The sequence below is a fragment of the Capricornis sumatraensis genome, chromosome X (assembly GCF_032405125.1).
Source record: "Capricornis sumatraensis isolate serow.1 chromosome X, serow.2, whole genome shotgun sequence".
Lineage (NCBI taxonomy): Eukaryota > Metazoa > Chordata > Mammalia > Artiodactyla > Bovidae > Capricornis > Capricornis sumatraensis.
In genome coordinates, this window is record NC_091092.1 from 129,377,692 (window position 1) to 129,396,104 (window position 18,413).

The 18,413-nt window shown below is 44.2% G+C and overlaps 1 pseudogene; it reads right to left on the reverse strand.

The window, feature by feature from the left end:
* Positions 1 to 984: 984 nt before the first annotated feature.
* On the reverse strand, positions 985 to 2,238 carry LOC138071424 (E3 ubiquitin-protein ligase makorin-1 pseudogene; annotated as a pseudogene).
* Positions 2,239 to 18,413: the final 16,175 nt, after the last annotated feature.

Here is an 18,413-nt window from a genome sequence, read left to right on the forward strand (position 1 = left end):
TCAAGCCCTAGGTTGTATTAATACATGTGATAACCATATAGTTTGCACTTCTGTGGCTAAGCCCATTTCTCTATTTATACAGACAGAGCTAGCATTGCTCTATTAACAGCTACCAATAAACTGCTTTGTCCTTTAAGATCTATTTGCCAGGGGAGGCTGAAACCACTAAACTAAATTTTTTCACTAAGGCTACAAACACTGCGTCTATGCAGGGATGGGAAGCTTGTCACGCACTCACACATCCAAAGTCCATCTGCCTTGAGTCAGCTTCCAACTCTGCATTATTTTCTTCAATAAATATTCTTCAACTCCAATATTTTATATGTGTTCTTTCATAATTTTCCTATCACGCTAAACACGGTAAGAATCTCAAATACATTCACACCTGGTTCTGGTTACCCAGGAGTATTACTTGTGTGCAATGAAACAAGAGACCAAAAACCACAGGACGAGTGCACAGGGCGGGGGATAACAGGATAGGGACCAGACAGAAAACACAGATGTGCAGATTTCACCAGAAACCAAGTACCCACCTCCCAAGTCTAGAGCAGAAGGAGGCTACAGTTCAGTTCCTTCACCTATCACTCCGATTCCTAGACCCCCAAAGCAGGAGCCAGTGCTGTTACTTCTGAACCCAGGGTCCTCAAAAATGAGTCCTGGAAATTCAGAAATGCTCCCCTCGAACTGTATGGATCTGGTGGAAATCATGAAGCGACAAACCTACACTAACTGTCTGACAGTTAAATTCATGTTACAAAAAAACTAACCTTCAGATTTATTTTTGTAACTTTTTTAAACAGAGAAAACAAAATACTTCTTGGGGAAAGGTAGGGGGTTGAGAAGACAGGCCCTGGGTAAAAATGATTATGACAGCACCTGGAGCTGAGAGGCCCGCCTAGGAGAGCAGCCCAGGCGTGGCCACTGCCCCGGAGGCCCGCTGCAGTCTGAGGCTTGGCAGACCAGTTCACGTGCCCCGCCGAGCTGCTATAGATCCAAGTCATAAAAATCTTACAGCTCATCGTGAAACAAGTCCCACTCGTCTTCAGAGTCTGTCAGGTTGTCGCCCCCACCTGAAGTCAAAAGCATAAGCAACATCTCACCTAGCTCAAAGGTGACAACCTCCTCTTCATCATCAAGAAGGTTGCCATTCTCTTGGTCCTCGATGAGCTCCCAGAAGTGGTTCCTTCATTGGGCCTGGTATCTGCTAGATGTTCCCACATTCTGTCTCTGTGGCCCCTCTCGACGGCCATCAGTGTACGCACGCTTGTAAAAACAGTTCCCTCCAAATGAGCAGCTCCCATGGCCTTCGTCAAAATACCTGCAGGCCTTGTTGCTCATTGCCTTTTTGTATTTCTGAATGAGTTTCTGCTTCTCTCTTTTTCTCCTCCACCCAGTACTCACTTGGAATGACAAAGTTAGATGTGATCTGGCATTCTAGGCAGGACTTTATCATCTTGCTCTCAAATTGCTTAGCACTCCTCCAGTTGCAAATACACTTGAGACAGTAGGTGTGGTTGCAGTTGGAGAGGATCCCGAAGTGGCGCTCGCTAGGGTTGGCTTTCTCGTAGACTACCTCCATGCAGATGCCATACACCACGTCCTTGCTGCACTGCACTGTGAGTGAGAGCTCCATGTCCTTCTCATGGGCCTTAATGCAGGATTTTCTATGCTGTGACCTCTGGGCAGCATCCACGGGATGAAGGACCTGCAGCCTGCACATGTCACACGCGTCTCCATGCAGATATATGCAGTTCTCCTCATAGCAGCACTCCCCCACCGCGGCACAGGGGCAGAACTGCTTCTTAGTGTCCACCGTACTTTGCTCCTTCTCCGAGTCTTCCTTGGTCACTGAACCCTGCAGGGGTCCTTCAGTGGAGGAAGGGGTAATCTGGCCACAGTAGGGCTGCCCTGGAACAAACTTCATGGCATTCACGGTCTTCTGAACTGGCTGCTACAGTTGCAAAGTTTGAATTTCTTGACTCAGCCTTGCCCATATTCATTTCAACAGTCGGTCCAACTGATGAGAGACTCGAGGAAGCAGCAAGGGATGGCTTTTCAGTTAGATCTGTAGCAGTTGCTTCTTCCTGTTTCAGTGGCTTGCTATGTTCATATCTGCAGTGGTCTCCATAAATACAGTACCCTCGTTGAAAATACTTGCACACTATACCATATGGACTGTCAAGAGAGGTCATGTGAGTAGCGACAGTTGTCTCCTTCCTTACAAACCCCATGCATGAAATACCGTCTGGGTTTCTGGTTTGTTTTTCGTGCCTTTTGTCTCTCAGTCTTCACAGTGATATCCCTTCTTGCCAACCCATCTCTACATCTCTTAGTGTTCCTCCTTTCCATCGAGTCCAAGTTCAATCTGCTTGCTGATGACAGGCCAATAAACTGAGAGATGAAATGTTGAGGTCAGGAACAGGAAAGCCAGCAGACCGAGGTGATAGCAGACTAGGTCTCTGAAATACCATCCTGCATGGATCTTTTTGAGTTAGTGTTTTTGTTTCTCTAGGGTATATACTCAGGAGTTGGAATTGCTGGGTCATGTGGCAGATTTAGTTTTTTGAGAAGTGTCCATACTGTTTTCCACAATGGCTGTACCAATTTACGTTCTCCCCAACAGTGCATGAGGGTTAGGGTTATCCACATCCTCACCAACATTTGTTATTCATGTTCTTTTTGATGATACACATTCTAACAGGTGTGAAGCGATATCTCATTTTGGTTTTAATTTGCATTTCTCTGATGATTAACAGTGATATGGATCTTTTCATGTACATGTTTCATGTACAGCTATGTCTTCTTTGGAAAAATGTCTATTCAGAACTTCTGTCCATTTTTTAATTGGGTCACTTATTTTTTTGATATTGACTTGTGTGAGCTGTTTTGTATATTTTGGATATTGGCCCTTTATCAGTCATATTGTTACCAAATACTTTCTCCCATTCGGTATGTTGTCTTTTTATTTTGTTTATTTTTTATTTTGTTTCCTTTGCTGTACAAGAGCTTTTAAGTCTTATTAGGTCCCATTTGTTTATTTTTTGCTTTTATTTCCTATACTTTAGGAGATAGAGCCAAAAAATTGTGCATATTAATGACGGTGCCATTTTGTTTGTAACGACCACAGAGCCTGGTAGGCTACTGTCCATGGGGTCGCAAAGAGTCGGACATGACTGAGCGACTTCACTTTCACTTTCACTGGAATGTGTAGGCTTTTAAAATAGTGTAAGCATTTTATATATAGGTAAAAAACGCAGATCAAATGTTCATACAGATCAACTTGAAAATCATTGCTTTGGGACTTCCCTGGTGACCCAGTGGCTAAGACTCCATGCTCCCAATGCAGGGTGCCTGGGTTTGATCCCTGGTCAGGGTACTGAGATCCCATATGCCACAAGTAAGACCTGGTACAGCCAAATAAATTCATTAAATAAATAAAAAGAATTAAAAAAGAAAATCATTGCTTTATTAATTAGTTGATAAGGCTCTGTGTAAGATCCTGATGTTGTGAACACATGATAGGGAAGCTTTGATGGAATAGGAAAGGTCTAGCAAAGGGCTCAGAAAGTTCTTAGTTCTGAAAAGTTCCATTTATCTTTGGGGGAATGCAGGACAATGGAAGATGAATCCCGTGAGACCAAGAAGACCTGTTTAACAAACTAGTGACATTTTCTTCCCAGGAAGTACACTGCTTATATGTTAACTAGTAGTTGTTGTTGGATAAACTTTTAGTACTATTGTTGCCTTGACTGTGGGTGAGGCAGGAAGGTACCCAGAGCATCAAGGCTGTGTCACAGAGTCTGGTACAAGGAGAAAAGTAGCAGAGGGAGGAACTGGGGACTGGGAGGAAGCAGCATGGCAGAACCCATGGGGGCATTCTCATAAGTGCAGCTTCAGAGGGATAGGGTCCATCTGTGAACACAGGGTCTTACTCCCAGTGTCCTAGTCACTGAGGTCAGAGGAGGTCCAAGCTGCAACCACAAGGTTTTGTGCCTCTGGGCCTGGGATACTTCCTGAAGAGAAGCCAGAATGCCAGAGTACAGTTTCAAAAAGACCAGGAAGCTGGAAGCCAGAGACCACTCCCAAAGGAAAAGCCCCCTTGTCTCAAAAGGAGAAAGGAAGACAATGGGTACCTATCTGCTATGGTCTCAGTCTTTGTGTCCACGTGCATGCTAAGTCACTTCAGTTATGTCCGACTCTCTGCGACCCCATGGACTGTAGCCTGCTAGGCTTGTCTGTCCATGGGGATTCTGCAGGCAAGAATACTGGAGTGGGTTGCCACGCCCGCCTCCAGGGGATCTTCCCAACCCCAGGGATCCAACCCGTGTCTCATGTCTCCTGCACTGACAGGCGAGTTATTTAATACTACTAGTGCCACCTGCCCCCCACCCTGCCACCATATAATGGAAGCCATAACCTTCAATGTGATGGTGTTAGGAGGTGGGGCCTTTGGGAAGAGCAAAGCCCTTATGAATGAGATTAGTGCCTTTATAAAAGAGGCTGCAGAAAACCCCCTTGCCTCTTCCAACTTGTGAAGACATAGAGAGAAAATGGCCATTTGTGAATTAGGAAGTGGGCTCTCAACAGACACTGAATCTGCCGGTACCTTGATCTTGGACTTCTCAGCCTCCACAACTGTGAGAAATAAATTTGTGTTTATAAGCCACACAGTCTCTGGTGTTTTGTTATATCAGCCTGAGTGGACTAAGACACCATCTATAGGACAGAGTTTAACTCTTTGTCTCCTGTTCCATCTCTACCTCTAGTGCTGGGAAAATGAGGGTGTGGTGTGACCTTTGGACACGGACCTGGCCTTCCACTGACAGAGTGGTACTGAATTTTCAGTTTCAAAGTTCTGCTGAGTTGATTCTTAGAGACCCTTTCCTGTCACTGAAATCCTTTGACAAGGCAGCTCAGTACCAACACCCTCACACACAACCCAAGGATGCATATGGTTCTCAGCAGCTGAGAGAGTGCCATTGATCTGATGAGGCCTCTGCTCTCACACAGCCCTCCCTGCACATGCCCAGACAGTCCAGCTCATTAAGCTTGCAGCCTGGTAGATGCCCAGTAGAGGCCCTTTTCTCAGCTTCCAGACCCTCCACCCCAAGCTACTCTCTGCAGAAAGGGGACCCTGAAGTAAAGAATTTTGGCAAATGTGTGTTTGTGAATGCAAATGCATCATGAGTGATAGGAAAGGGAGAAAGAGAAACAAATGGACTGATTGGGACAGATGAACCAAGAAAGAGGGGAGTGGGGGCACATGTGGGACGTGTGAGTGAGAGAGAGAGAGAGAGTGAGGTGAGGGAGAGCACGGGCATTATGAGCAGAGATAAAGATGAGTAGTAGTGTGGGCAGCCATGGAAGTGACCTAATAGATGCTGCTAGAAGAGGGGCTGGGACAAGGTGGCCAGGTCCTGGGAGTGGTCTAGGGGTGGGAGAGAGAGATTAAAGATCTGTTGGTGAGACTGTTGGCATTTACATCATGGTTTCACAAGCTCCTCAGGGCACAGGCTGAACTTTAGGAACATTCTTTTCCTTTTATCCCCCTTCAAGGCTTGTGCTGACTATTTAACTACTCCTTACCTCGTAAGAGCAAATCTGGGAGTGGAGAGGCCTCCCTTGTGGTATGATCTGCCCCACCCTGAAGAGCTGCTGCTGAGGCCTGACTGTGTGGGAGCCCCGGCTGAGGGCTGCCCAGCCAAGAAGCAGAAGTCAGACAGGTCTTTCTTTTAAAATTTTTGCACACAATAAAAACAACTCTTTTTTTACATGTTCTTGTTCACTGTTCACTATTCTCACCTGCTTATTCTTCAGTGTAAACTCTAGAATCAATTTGTCAAGTTAGAAACATTCCAGTGAGGTCTTCATTATAATTGTGTCAAAGCAATACATTACTACTGCTTTTCATTAAAATTGAATTTGAGCCTAAATAATAAAGAACTTTTTTTATTCAGAAAGAACTTATTTTTGCTCATTAATTTATTACCCAGCAGTATATCAAAAACTTAGGAAAGTGCTGGAAAAGTGGCCCCATTGTCTAATGACACTGAGAACCACTTGAAGCAAAGGAAAAAGGAAGAATAGTCCTTGTACTTGCACCACCCACCCTCCTCACCTGGTCCCAATCTCAACCCTAGTGGAGCCTGTTATTTAAAATTTTGATATTCATCATGAATTTTTGCATTAATTTTGATATAGAAATATTGTACTAAAATATTTATCTTGATTGAGTTTTTTGACATCCATTTAAATTTTACACCTGAGGTGGTGCCTTGCCTGTCTCCCTCATGTCCCCAGTCTGTGTGGTACTTAACAGTGGGTGAGAATAGAGAAGAAAAAGGGTTGTAGACTGGTCATGGAGCCAGGATAACTGAAGACCAGGAGTGAGAAACTTTTCTGCTTAACTCCTAAACAGAACTATGCAGCTCTTCTTAACAGTGCATTGTATAAATGTCTGTTCTCTGAAGGGCTGCCCTGGCTACAAGTATGGCAGTCGGCTTGCAGCTGAAGAAGAGGAGGATGACACAATTCAAGCATTGCCATCTCCAAAGGGTCCTGCACTGTCCAGTATGGGAGCCATGAGCCACATGAGGCTCTTAAAGTCCGAATTGTGATCCGCCATAAATATTAAGTTTGCACTGGACTTTGAAGACTCAGTACATAAAAAAAGATTGTATATCTTATTCAAAACTGATTGCCTGTTGAAAAGATAATATTTTTGGATACATTAGGTTGAATAAAATGTATTACTAAAATAAATCTCACTTTTTTCCCATTTTATTAACGTGGGAACTAGCAAAATGTAAATTTCATGTGTGGCATGTGTTTGTGTCTCATCCTATCTGTGTTGGAACAGCACTCGTCTGGGTGGTAGCAGGGATGTGTCCTTGAATATATGCAGGGGCCCTGATCACATGGCCCCTGGGAATTTTATCACCCTTTGAGGCGCTTCCTCTAACCTCTTCTGTCTCACAGGATGCTCAGTATGTAACCTGTATTAAGAGGTCACCAACTCAGCAGATATAAATTGGAGCTCACAGGCAGTCAGAGATAGGACCTGATGTTATGGCAGTAGGGGAGGGCACTGGAGAGTGATGGAAAAGGAAGTGTGGTGGAGATCCTTTTAGACCCAGCATCTTTAAACACATTTCTTGTATTTCAAAAATGCTCCACAATGGATGAGATTCTTACATTCCCAACCTACTTTGCAGGTAGGGATTAGGGCTCAGCCAATCAAACACACACAGGGCAGCATCTGAGCTGATGTGGAAGCAGCCGTGTTACTGCATGAATCCACAAGGTTGAGGGTGGCAGCAGCTGTAAGGGAGAGATTCAGCATTAATGGATGGGTGATGCCAGCTGTTATGATGCTGCCCAGGAGGTGGCAGGAGTGTCTCTACCAAACCAGTTCTCGGTGAAATTTGTGTGTGTGTGTTTTTTTTTTTTTTTTTTTTAACTACATAGCCTTTAAACTGGTTCTCTGGCCTTTCAGAAATTCTCTGTATACTTCACATTTTTCCTAGCTAGAATGCTGTTATCTGCAATAAAATCCTGGCTGATATACAGTGGTTTCTGCACCTACCGTATGAAAGTGAAGTGAAAGTGTTAGTCGCTCAGTTGTGTCTGAATTCGCTAAGTCATGACTGACTCTGCGACCCCATGGACTGTAGCCCACCAGCCTCCTCTGTCCATAGGATTCTCCAGGCAAGAATACTGAAGTGGGTTGCCATTTCCTTCTCTAGGGGATCTTCCCAACCCAGAGACTGAAACGAGGTCTCCTGCATTGCAGGCAGATTCTTTACCATATGAGCCACCAGGGAAGCCCCACTTGCTGTATGCTGCTGCTGCTGCTAAGTCACTTCAGTTCAGTTCAGTTCAGTCGCTCAGTCGTGTCCGACTCTTTGCAACCCCATGAATCACAGCACGCCAGGCCTCCTTGTCCATCACCAACTCCCGGAGTTCACTCAGAGTTGCATCCGTCGAGTCAGTGATGCCATCCAGCCATCTCATCCTCGGTCGTCCCCTTCTTCTCCTGCCCCCAATCCCTCTCAGCATCAAAGTCTTCTCCAATGAATCAACTCTTCGCATGAGGTGGCCAAAGTACTGGAGTTTCAGCTTTAGCATCATTCCTTCCAAAGAAATCCCAGGGTTGATCTCCTTCAGAATGGACTGTTTGGATCTTCTTGCAGTCCAAGGGCCAGACATCTTGGAATGTGAAGTCAAGTGGGCCTTAGAAAGCATCACTACGAACAAAGCTAGTGGAGGTAATGGACTTCCAGTGGAGCTATTTCAAATCCTGAAAGATGATGCTGTGAAAGTGCTGCACTCAATATGCAAGCAAATTTGGAAAACTCAGCAGTGGCCACAGGACTGGAAAAGGTCAGTGTTCATTCCAATCCCAAAGAAAGGCAATGCCAAAGAATGCTCAAACTACTGCACAATTGCACTCATCTCACACGCTAGTAAAGTAATGCTCAAAATTCTCCGAGCCAGGCTTCAGCAATATGTGAACTGTGAACTTCCTAATGTTCAAGCTGGTTTTAGAAAAGGCAGAGGAACCAGAGATCAAATTGCCAACATCCGCTGGATCATGGAAAAAGCAAGGGAGTTCCAGAAAAACATCTATTTCTGCTTTATTGACTATGCCAAAGCCTTTGACTGTGTGGATCACAATAAGTCACTTCAGTCGTGTCCAATTCTGTGCGACCCCACAGACGGCAGCCCACCAGGCTCTGCCCTCCCTGGGATTCTCCAGGCAAGAACACTGGAGTGGGTTGCCATTTCCTTCTCCAATGCATGAAAGTGAAAAGTGAAAGTGAAGTCGCTCAGTAAGTGTCCAACTTTTCATGACCCCATGGACTACAGCCTACCAGGCTCCTCCGACCATGAGATTTTCCAGGCAAGAGTACTGGAGTGGGTTGCCATTGCCTTCTCCCCACTTGCTGTATAGTAGTCCCCAAATACCCAAATGGTGCTTTAAGTAGTCACTCTTGCTTGAAGACCTATAAGTACTTTATGTTTAGCACTGTGATAACAGCTGAAGGGACTCAGAAAAAAATGCCCCTTCATTGCCTGTGCACACTCACACAGGTGACATGTGATTGTTGGCACCCTGGTACCAAGGTCTTCCCCAGGGCAGAGGAAAACAGATTCTGACTCGTCTTTAGCTGAGAGCTGTATTTAACTCTTTAATTTGAATTCTCTAAAATAATTAGCTGCCTGCCTTCTTTTCTGGCAGCTGTTCTCAAATCAGCTTTGAGACCAAGGCTACTCTGGACACGCACAGAGTCACAAAATCTCACTTATATCACTTAGTGAGTTTACCACTCTTCCTGCCTCTAGGAAGTTAAATAATGGAGTGTGTGTTGCTCATACAAAGGAGGACATATTTTCAAATCATACATTATAGTTTGCAAACATCAACTTTAGTGTTTGAGTTCCTCCAAAGCTAGACTCTGAGATGAGGATTTAGATGCAAGTGATTGATTTGGAAGGTGATCCCAGGAAACACAGGGAGGGAGCAAGGAAAAGAGGGTGTGCTGAGGAGAAGGTTATTGCTGGGGCAACTGGGTTCAGTCCTGCTAAGGATTCTCTGAAAGATTGTGTAGGACATAACTCAGAACTATCCCACCAAGGGGCAAGGAAGTTGGCGTATTTATCTGTCAGCTCTCAGTCCTCACTGAGAGTTACTCATGAGGGTATTAGCTCCCCAGAACTTCTAGTTTGCCCTGCATGGACAGAGACTCTACTTACTATGGCCAGAGAAAGTCCTCAGGCAGAGAGACCCAGATCTTGAGGCTGGGATCTGCCAGTATGTGTGGGGACTGTCCACCAAAGCTGTTGATGACCTTCAGGTGGGCCAAAGGCATACTGGCTGTATTGGTTGGCTATATCTAGTTAATAAAACTTTCATCATGTCTTTTTTCTTTCATTCAACATATGTTTTAGAGCACCCAGTATGTTCCCAGCATGCATTTTGGCATGGTGATGTAACAGTGAACAAAACAGATGCAAAACCCTCCCTTAATAGCTTATTCTAGTGATTGTTCTCAGGAGTATCAAATTCTTCCAACCACAATACCTAACAGATTTTCAGTAATGTATGCATTCATTGTGGCTCAGCTGGTAAAGAATCTTCCTACAATGGCAGGAGACCTGGGTTCGATCCTTGGGTTGGGAAGATCCCCTGGAGAAGTGAAAGAGTACCCACTTCAGTATTCTGGCCTGGAGAATTCACAGAGTTGGACATATATGCATTCATTTAATATTAGTATTAATACTTGATATTGTACTAATTGGATAAATTGTGGCACTGTATTTGTTATTTTTCTTTGTTAAGAAAATATAATTTCAAGACTATTGGAGCTTAAAGTGTTCCTGAAATGACTGAGGCATGCCAAGGTGAACTAAACTTTCTGAAAGACATGTAGCAGAACAAGGACCAAAACCTCAGGTTTTTTCACATAAATGCAAAATAGCACCACATTGTCCGAGATTGGTGATTTTTTAAAGCAAAAACCAAAAGGCAGTTTACGTGCACCTTTATACATTAGGTAAGAGTGGAAATTGATGCAAATTTTTGTAAAACAATTGGCAATAAGCATACAAGCTTTAGAGGTAAACATTCCCATTGACATAATAATTCAGCTTTTAGGGATTTATCTTAAGAAACTGATCAGAAAATTGCAAAAGCTTTATATACAAGAAATATTAATTTAGTCAAAAGAGTGGTTTTTTAAAAAATATTTAAGTGATATGGGAAAATAAAATACTTAGTAAAGTAATGCTCAAAATTCTCCAAGCCAGGCTTCAGCAATACGTGAACCGTGAACTCCCTGATGTTCAAGCTGGTTTTAGAAAAGGCAGAGGAACCAGAGATCAAATTGCCAACATCCGCTGGATCATGGAAAAAGCAAGAGAGTTCCAGAAAAACATCTATTTCTGCTTTGTTGACTATGCCAAAGCCTTTGACTGTGTGGGTCACAAGAAACTGTGGAAAATTCTGAAAGAGATGGGAATCCCAGACCACCTAACCTGCCTCTTGAGAAATCTGTATGCAGGTCAGGAAGCAACAGTTAGAACTGGACATGGAACAACAGACTGGTTCCAAATAGGAAAAGGAGTACATCAAGGCTATATATTGTCACCCTGCTTATTTAACTTATATCCAGAGTACATCATGAGAAACGCTGGGCTGGAAGAAGCACAAGCTGGAATCAAGATTGCTGGGAGAAATATCAATAACCTCAGATATGCAGATGACACCACCCTTATGGCAGAAAGTGAAGAGGAGCTAAAAAGCCTCTTGATGAAAGTGAAAGAGGAGAGTGAAAATGTTGGCTTAAAGCTCAACATTCAGAAAACGAAGATCATGGCATCTGGTCCCATCACTTCATGGAAAATAGATGGGGAAACAATGGAAACAGTGTCAGACTTTATTTTGGGGGGCTCCAAAATCACTGCAGAGGTGACTGAATCCATGAAATTAAAAGACGCTTACTCCTTGGAAGAAAAGTTATGACCAACCTAGATAGTATATTCAAAAGCAGAGACATTACTTTGCTGACTAAGGTCCGTCTAGTCAAGGCTATCATTTTTTCTGTGGTCATGTATGGATGTGAGAGTTGGACTGTGAAGAAGGCTGAGTGCCGAAGAATTGATGCTTTTGAACTGTGGTGTTGGAGAAGACTCTTGAGAGTCCCTTGGACTGCAAGGAGATCCAACCAGTCCATTCTGAAGGAGATCAGCCCTGGGATTTCTTTGGAAGGACTGATGCTAAAGCTGAAGCTCCAGTACTTTGGCTACCTCATGCGAAGGGTTGACTCATTGGAAAAGACTTTGATGCTGGGAGGGATTGGGGGCAGGAGGAGAAGGGGACAACAGAGGATGAGATGGCTGGATGGCATCATGGACTCGATGGACGTGAGTCTGAGTGAACTCTGGGAGTTGGTGATGGACAGGGAGGCCTGGCATGCTGCGATTCATGGGGTCGCAAAGAGTCGGACACGACTGAGCGACTGAACTGAACTGAACTGAGTGATGAAATGAGATTACATAGCTTCATATACTGGGTGTCTCGTTTTTTCAGAACAATCTGCACAGAGAATAAAATATAGCAAAGAAGCAGTTATAGCTTCATGGTATGACATATGGAATATTTGGTTTTTCTTGTATAATTGCATTTTCTGCAATAGACGTGTTAACTTTTATAGTCAGGGGATAAAAATCTAAACATTATTTTGCCTTACTTTTCACCTCTAAGCATTTTGCTAAGTGTCCAGGAAGTGTTTAGTGGGTATTTTTGTGTCTCTCGCCTTGAAAAAAAAAATCATCCTGTTTTAATCTAGGCTCCCAATATTCAGAAGCCTTCCAGCTAGAGTGGCTGTGGAGAGGGTACATTTTGAAATGTTTTTCCTCATGGCCCTGTGTCTCCCTCTGCAGCTTCATCTCCCTTCACTGGAGTGCTTCCCTGCTCCCCATGGACGTCTCATGGACATGGGTCCCTTGTCTGCATCCTGCTAGTATTTTCCTGCTTTGTGGCTTCTATTCCTTTGTTTCCTTCTTCCCCATCAGCTCCCCCTTCATTGCGTTTCTTTCAGTTCCTCTTACAGAAGCTGAATCCCATGCTGCTGCTTTCAGTCTTTCTCCCCTCTTAGTTTCAGCCACAAAGTCTGATGGGGACTTCATCTCATCTTACCTGCTGTGTCTTGCCTTTGGGATTAGACACTTACTATGAAGATGAAAGAAAACGAGCCGCCTATTAAATATATCACCTTTGGACTTTCCAGACCCTCCAGCTCTGCCAAACACCATGGGAGCGTTTGGCCCCCTATGGCAACACTTCCTGAAATGCATGCTCTCTTCCAAAGCAACTGAAGAACACAGACCCCCTTCTTTCCCCCAAACAAGGCTGTTGTTTTTATCTCCCAGGTTGCTACCATGTGGGAATGTCGTGGTGTGAGAAAATATCAATACCCAAAATGCAGCTCGCACTTGCTTCCCATCAGCTATGAAGGGGCCATTAATCATTCTCCACCCTCCCATCCTTCCTCGTCTTTATTACAGAGAAACTGTTCTTATAATTTCTGAAGAGTATCTGTGGGTGGTGACTAACCTTTGGCATTGTCCATGTGGTCTGACAGAAACGGTCTAGTGTCTCCTAGCATCAGCCTGGAGAGTTCAAGGGCATCTGAGGAGGCCCCATGGCAAGATGCAGCCAAGCAGAAGGAAAGGAAGATGTTGGGATGGGAGCAGCCTGAGGCTGGCTCCCTTAGGCCTGGTGTTGATGCATTCTTCCTTCTTTGCTGACTAAAGCTCCAAAGGCATTTGCTTTTTTTGTTCTTGGCTCAGCTGAGTACAAAAATGCTGTCTGGGCAGCATTTATTAGAAAACCCCTGCTCATAGGGGTGCAATAAATATTCTTTTTGGGAAATCTGTGGTACTTATATGGTTGCTACTGTAGTTCAAGCCCAAGAGAGATACCATGCTATAGCTATTGGGATTCAGTGCTAGAAACAGAAACCCCTTAAAGTATTTAAATAGACAGGTTTTGAGTTCAGAGAATAAGATGCTTCGCATATTGTTGGAGTGAAGTATGAAAGTCGCTCAGATGTGTCCAAATCTTTGTGACCCCATGGACTGTACCTGGCAGGCTCCTCCATCCATGGAATTCTCCAGGCCAGAATACTGGAGTGGGTAGCAGTTCCCTTCTCCAGGGGATCTTCCCGACCCAGGGTTCGAACCCAGGTTTCCCACATTGCAGGCGGATTCTTTACTGTCTGAGCCACCAGGGATGTCAGGCTGGGCAAAGAGGAATGATTGCCAGGGTGTCACAGAACTGACTAATCCAAAGAAATCCTACCTCTGTCATGATTAGGAAGGTGGAGGGTCAGAGGCTGCTGCTGGAATACACTCTCCAGGGTCCAGGAAGCCACCATTGGTGCACTTCTTGACACCACAGAGATGGAAAATAAACATTGGAAATCTGCTCCAGAAACTCCATATGTTTGCTTCAAGGTATAAAAGCAGGAAGATGATGATCTCTGCCTCATGTATTCTTTCCCATTGGTGAAACCTTTTCATGTACAGAGGCTTAGCTGCAAAGGAGTCTAAAAGATAAAGTATGTAGCTATTTGGATTTTTTAGTATAGTGAGACACATGGAAGGAGGTGGGAATGGAGGCCAAGTGCCAACAGATCATACCTTATAAAGACACATGCCTTATAAAATGGCACTGGCCTTAGAGCATGCAGGGGGGTGCATGCTAAGTTGGGGATGCCTGAGGGCCCAAGAGGGTCTGAGACCAAAAAAAAGTGGGGTAAACAGAAAATATGGTAGAATCTCTTCAGGGAAGAGAGAAGGTAGAATTCATCACAGAATTGTCCCTCTCTGATTTTTAGCAATACACAAGGAAATAAGGAGACTGTACCCCTGCTAGGGAAGTGGCTTGACTTTTGGCTTATGGAAATTACTGATCATCAGTGTTAAGTGCAGATAGCATTATTACCTGGGACATTAATTACACGGGACATGGAGTGGATCAAAAACAAAGGTGTAGTTCTTGAAAGGAGCTGGTGATGGAGTCAGGTCTCTGGCAGCCAACTTCTCTGGCATGGAAAGAGCTGTGGAATAGGGTTCAGGGTAAGGCATAGCAAAATAAGAGTCCTGACAAGACCCAGGCAGAATGAGGCCATGTAAATGGATGGGCTCTTTGGGCCTGACACTGAAAATGGGCCTCTGTATACCAGCACCAAACTGAATCTCAGATACAGAGTTTGGGGAAAGCAGAAAAGAACAGTTTTATTTCTTTGCCAGGCAAAGGGGGCTGCAGTGGGCTAATGTCCTCAAAACTGTGTGTCCCAGCCTGGGGGATGGTTTGTGAGAAGTCTAGTCGTCAAGAGGCAGGTTTGCTGACAAGGATCAGGGTGTGTGCAGGGCCTGCATTCATTCAGTCTTGATATCGGCTGGCGTTTGGTGGCCCTGATGGGTTTTGTTCATTAAGTAGTTAACATCTTCCCTTTGCTGGGGATTTTAGTTCTGCAGAAGACCTCAAAAGTACTGTTTTGAGTATCCCTGGAGGGGGAACCAAGATCCTGCCCCAAGTTCACACTATTGTTTTTTGACTACATCTCCTTTGTCCCCACATCCTCCTTGTTCCCTAATTAGCAACTGTTTGAACCTGCCGTTTGGAACTCACAGAAGGTCATGGAGGCTGAATGAAGCCTATTTCCTACAAACAAGAAATGGGGGACACAAAAAGGTTTTTGTGCCCAGGAGCCCCACAGGGTCCTGCTCAGTTTTAGGCCCAAGTAAGCAGATGAAGGATACTGGGAAGTTGGCTTAATTGGCCCCAGTTCTACATCCCTCCCTGTATCCATGCCCTTTGCCTTTTCATTTTGCACCTTCTCTTACAAAAGGCAAAATGGGTTTCCCTGCCCCGTGATTTTTGGCCTTGGCCTTGAGACTTGCTTTGGACCACAGAATAGGGAAGAAGCAGCACAAGTTCAATTTTGAACCGAAGCCTTAAGAGAACTCACATGTTTCTATTTTCCTTCTCATGCTTTTGCCACCTTCATGAGAAGAGCTTCCCCTGGGTTCTGCTTATTCAGCCTAGGCCCAAGAATTAACCCATGTGGGAGAAACTAGAGCCCAGCCCATTGCAAGGAACCAATCCCAGTGGACCTACAGCTTGAAAGGGGGCCTTCTAGCTGAACTCAAGCTAGTTCATCCGAGCCCCGGGCAAACTTATGGTGTGTGAGAAATAAATGCTTATTGCGAACACTGAAATATTTGTGATTGTAGTTATGCAGCAATAGCTGGCTGATACAGGGACTGTCACTGAATACTCAAGGGGTTTATCATTTCCAGGTATTTCAATGAAGAGTATCAGGAGAACATCTACAAACCCAGACTGGCATGTGCAAGTTCTGAGGAATGGTGGTATAACTCAGTACATCTGGGTGACCTTTGGAGACAGCTGAGACAGAGCTATGACAGGGCAGTGGCTGACATCTAACTCATAGTCCATCTTCTCCAGATAGGTTTCCCTAAATGACCAAGCCCACAGAGATCTCTTCATCCTTTTCTCTCCTCACATATAGCCTGTATTTTTCCATCAGTTCTGATCATATTCCATCACATTTAGAGTGACCTAATTGCAAATCTCTCCAGATAAATGGACCCACCTCACTGTATTTTTATCTAACCATGTGTCTATATTTTTTCTGTGTGGATTTAATAAGGGATTAGTCAAGTATCCTGTTCAGATACACATGCATTATTTTTAAAGCAGTGGTTTTTGAGATTCAGTCACTTCTGAACCATCTTCATAATATTTGTCTATTTCCATGTATAAGCAGGAAAATAAGTGTCTGGGGGTGAGAGATTGTAGGTGGGCTGAGGCGGTGACTGGCTGTGACTCATAAAGACTAGAATGCTGAGAGGAAAGAGAAGTCTTAGAAGAAGTTCTTTAAGGTAGAAGGAAAGACTGGAGGAGGCAGAGGACTGGACTGGAATTAAAGTGGAGTGGTGGTTACAGAAGGATACTGAGAAGGAAGCCATTGGCATTAAGAACCAGGGAGGGGCACTATAAGAGGTAGAGATGAGAGTGTGTTGGCGAGGGCTGCAGGGTGAGTGCTGAGGAGTCTCATAATAAGACAGGGCAAAGGGCAGATGGAAGAGAAGCAGGAGGGGGTAAATATTGGACAAGTGGTGTCCGTGGACCATCTTAATGCCATGTAAAATCATCTTGTTTTCCATGTGAAGAGATGTCTGTGTACCATACTGAGGAAACTTGGTCTAAATTGGAGGGCATCCAAATCTTTTTTGCTTGCATGTCCTCTAAAAGAATTTTGAAAAATTACATATCCCCTCACATTTTTAGAGTTCATATTTAAAACACTTTATAAGTTTAAATATGGTAATTCCAAAGGATGTAATAGCTGCTGCTGCTGCTGCTGCTGCTGCGTCGCTTCAGTCGTGTCTGACTCTGTGCGACCCCATAGACGGCAGCCTACTAGGCTCCCCCGTCCCTGGGATTCTCCAGGCAAGAACACTGGAGTGGGTTGCCATTTCCTTCTCCAATGCATGAAAGTGAAAAGTGAAAGTGAAGTCACTCAGTCGTGCCCGACTCTTAGCGACCCCATGGACTGCAGCCTACCAGGCTCCTCCATCCATGGGATTTTCTAGGCAAGAGTGCTGGAGTGGGGTGCCATCGCCTTCTCTGGATGTAATAGCTAGTATATTATAACTCAGTTCAGTTCAATCACTCAGTCATGTCTGACTCTTTGCAACCCCATGGACTGAAGCACGCCAGGCTTCCCTGTGCATCACCAAATCCCAGAGCCTACTCAAACTCATGTCCATTACATCAGTGATGCCATCCAACCATCTCATCCTCTGTTGTCCCCTTTTCCTCCTGCCTTCAATCTTTCCAGCATCAGGATCTTTTCCAATGAGTCAGTTCTTCACATCAGGTGGCCAAACTACTGGAGTTTCAGCTTCAGCATCAGTCCTTCCAATGAAGATTCAGGACTGATTTCCTTTAGGATGGACTGGTTTGCTCTCATTGAAGTCCAAGGGACTCTCAAGAGTCTTCTCCAACACCACACTTCAAAAGTATCAATTCGTCAGTGCTCAGCTTTTTTATAGTCCAACTCTCACATCTGTACATGACTACTGGAAAAACCAAAGCTTTGACTAGACAGACTTTGTTGGCAAAATAATGTCTCTGCTCTTTAATATGCTGTCTTGGTTGGTCATAGCTTTTTTTTTTTTCAAGAAACAAGTGTCTTAATTTCATGGCTGCAGTTCACCATCTGCAGTGATTTTGGAGCCCAAAAAAATGAAGTCTGTCACTGTTTCCATTGTTTCCCCATCTACTTGCCATGAAGTGATGGGACTGGATGCCATGATCTTCGTTTTCTGAATGTTGAGTTTTAAGCCAGCTTTTTCACTCTCCTCTTTCACTTTCATCAAAAGGCTCTTTAGTTCTTCGCTTTCTGCCATAAGGGTGGTGTCATCTGCATGTCTGAGGTTATTGATATTTCTCCCAGCAATCTTGATTCCAGCTTGTACTTCATCCAGCCTGGCATTTTGCATGATGTACTCTGCATATAAGTTAAATAAGCAGAGTGACAATATACCGCCTTGACGTACTCCTTTTCTGATTTGGAACCAGTCCCTTGTTCCATGTCTAGTTCTAACTGTTGCTTCTTGACCTGCACACAGATTTCTCAGGAAGCAGGTAACTATTGATATTTAAAAATAAAACTCATCTTGTACTTGCTGGTATCAAAACATCATTATGATATGATAGCCACCATCATCCATTTTAAACGTACAAGACAAGCTCTTTAGGAATCAGAAATTTTATATCATTCCTTTTACTCATTGAAATTATATTTCCATTT